Here is a 3,495-nt window from a genome sequence, read left to right as displayed (position 1 = left end):
GTCGATATGTCCGAGTGGTTAAGGAGACAGACTTGAAATCTGTTGGGCTTTGCCCGCGCAGGTTCGAACCCTGCTGTCGACGAATTTTTTTAATTTATATATTATATTCAGCCTAATGCCATATTCACGATTTATTTATTTACCAATTAATTTTGAAGGTGTCATCGGAGTAAATCAGTCAGACGACTCTCGTCCAACCCTGAGATATTATGCTAGGTCTTATTGATATTTTAAACTAAACTAAACTACAAAAACATCGACTAATTCATATAATTTATAAGTATATTTTATTAGGATATCTTGGAATATATATATATAGTACATAATTTTTTTTTTATATATTTTCTTTTTATCTTTATCTTTTTATGATGTATATAAATATACCTTGTATCATTATTCTTGAATATTAAAAAATATATTTTTTCAATACATTTCTCATGGTACCAAAGCCCTCATGCCTGTGCCACAAACCCTAACCCTAGCCATGCATAGCCGCCGCCTACTCTCTCTCTCTCAAGTAGTCGCTCCTATGGTTGCACCTTCAACCACCCCGATCTTCTTTAATGTTGCTGCTCATGCACTCTTGAAGCTGACTTCATCCAACTATCTCTAATGACGTCTTCAATTCACGACCCTCCTCACTAGTTATGATTTACTTGAGTTTGTTGATGGTTCTCACTCTTGTCCAGACAAACTACATATTGTTGACAGTGCTTAGACTCTGAATCTCACATATCATGCCTAGATTCATCAAGATCAATTCATATTGAATGTTATTATTGAATATCTTTCTCCATCCTTAATTTTGTTTATTGCTATTGCTCACACATCTCGTGATGCTTGGAACACTCTTGTTCTCACTTATGGCACGCCCTCCCGTGATCGTATTATACAACTCAAAACACAACTTCACAATCCAGTTAAAGGTTCTCAATCTATTACTGAATTTATATAGTTTATTAAATCCAAGTATGATGAATTGGCACTCATGAATGCCCCTCTTGATATTGAAGACCTCACCATCAAAGTTCTTCATGGTCTTAATGATGACTATAAGGAACTCATACATGTTATTCAAGTCTGAGACTCTGCAATCTCATTTGAGGAACTCCATGAGAAGCTCCTCAATCATGAAGCTCATCATGTCGCTCGTAGGGATACGCAAAGCACTCTTCCAGCAATTGCTCACCCTGATTTTGATCTGTTGCCTCGTCACGCCGACTGCCTTATCCACATGTCGTGGCTCATCCACCCAACGGTGCTTGTCCCATTGGTTTATGGTCCTCCCGACCGCGGCAGCAGCCACACTCTCCAGCACAGGGCCAGCGTGTCTCACGTCCGTATCTTGGATGTTGTCAGTTGTGCAGTAGTCATGGTCATTCTGCTCAATGCTGCCCTGATTTTTCGTATCAGCTCGCTCCTACTCCTATGCCCCTATGCCTCCCATTGGCTCATCTCGTGCTATCTATGGGCCACCTAATTTGTCCGTTGCTGCCTATACTATGACATCACCCTCTTCATTTGATTGGATCATTGACTCTGGCATCACCTATCATGTTGTTGACGTAGCGGGGCCAGCATGAATTGCCCAAAAAAAATAAACCCCTTCTCGTTCTTTTGATTTTAGTAGCACAATAATAATAAAAAGAACAATAAAACTAAACAATTAAAGAAAAATAAGAGGACAATCTATTTACTTGGTTACAATCTAGGTGGTTGTTAATCCAAGGCGTTGAAGAAAACTTCACTAGAAAAACTCCTTTGTTGAAGGCGAAGTAGCCTCTTACAGATGTTGATAGCTCATAGAATGGCTAGGAAGTGAATACAAGACTTGTAGTTCAGTTGTTCATTATTTTCTAGGTCTAGGAGTCTTTGTATAGCTTTTGGAAAACTCTATCCGCAACTTAAAGGCGCCTCCAATGAGGTCCAAGGCATCTTCTATTAGATAAGTTTTATCCGCTGTGGATAAAACTCTATCTACGGCTAATGGCTATCGGAAGACGCCTTCAAAAGCTGTAAGGTGCATTTGTACTATTCATCGAAGGTGTCTTCCATCCATGGAAGGTGCCTTCCATACAATAGATCAGCTCCTTTGCTGATCTCTTCACGTGGGTGATGATCTGGCTAACCAAAGTACGAGTTTACTCGAACCCAACTCCGACCTTCTCCTCGAGCAGCCTTCCTTCCCGATTTCTCATCCCGCAGATTGCCATGCATGTCCTTCTCGTCTGTCGGTGTACTCTTCCGCAACCTCTCGTTCCTCGGATGCATCGAGTCCTTCAACTCTCTTCCCGTGTCATCCTTCTCGCTAGCTGTGTCTTCCGCTCAACTTCTTGTGTTCCTAAGATCCTACACACTTAGATATAAGGATCAAACATAATACAACCTAACTAAACTTATTGACCCTATCAAAACTATCCCGGGGTACTAATAATCTCCCCATTTTTGATGTGCATCAACCCAAGTTGAAGTTAGAGTTAAAAATATAATAAGTAAAGCAATAAATTAAATAAGTTAATTGCAAAAATAAATACAAAGATAAAGATTATGGGAATTAAGCGAGTTAATAAAAATTGCAAACTTTGTAAAAAAAAAAAAAAAATGTCCTTACTCCCCCTTAATTTGTACATATTTTTCCCCCTTTGATCAAATAAAAAAAAAAGGAAAAATAACATAAATAGTAGAAAATTTTGATATAAATTTCTAATAGTACATAACAAGAATTTTCAGTAAATTGATATGTTTTCAAGAATTTCTACGAATACATAACAAGAAATCTTTGTTTAATGGCAGAAAAATAAAAGTTTTCAAATTTCTATTTATTTTGAATTTTTAATTTCAAATTTCTTTTAACAAATAATATTATATTTTATCACATAAAAATAAGATTTTCAAATTTTTAGTCAATAAAATAATTTTAAATCTCATAGTATGTTTTCCGTTAAAAAAAAATACTCAACAATAAAAAAAAAATTTGAAAAAATTTCTGTTGGTAGATTAAATCATCGAATAGTTTAGAAAAAATTTTAACTCGAAATATGAACAGAAAAAAATATTTTTCTAATTGAGTCTATTTCTATAAACATAAATTTTAAGCTAAAAAAGATTTTGAACCCCAATATAAATTCCTACCTATTGGATTTATTAAATATTTTGGAAGTACATAATTTCTAGGGATTTTTCTGATCTACCCCTGGTGATTTCTAATGTACCGGTTGATTCTACCATAATTTTTAAATTTAAATTTTTTATAACTATTCGAATTCAAACACGCATAGTCCTTTTCTAGTTTTTCTATTTGTGCTTTCAATTTATCATATTCTATTCTTAGATTATCATACATTATTATGGGACATGAAATAGCTAAGGTTAGTTTTATCTTAGCATTTTCTCTTTCTAGTTTTACTAAATCCTTAGAGAGTACCTTAATAAATTGAAATAACCTTTCAGGAGGTAAGACACGTACCTTACCTCGTGTTCTAATGCTTCTCCTTC

General features: G+C 35.3%; 1 non-coding gene across 1 annotated transcript; it reads left to right on the top strand.

Annotated features, from left to right (window-relative positions):
• On the top strand, positions 1 to 82 carry TRNAS-UGA. Its single transcript has one exon. It is a non-coding gene; the product is annotated as a tRNA-Ser (tRNA).
• Positions 83 to 3,495: the final 3,413 nt, after the last annotated feature.

This window comes from Zingiber officinale, chromosome 10B (assembly GCF_018446385.1).
Source record: "Zingiber officinale cultivar Zhangliang chromosome 10B, Zo_v1.1, whole genome shotgun sequence".
In the NCBI taxonomy this organism is placed as follows: domain Eukaryota; kingdom Viridiplantae; phylum Streptophyta; class Magnoliopsida; order Zingiberales; family Zingiberaceae; genus Zingiber; species Zingiber officinale.
This window is presented reverse-complemented; position numbering and strand designations above follow the sequence as displayed.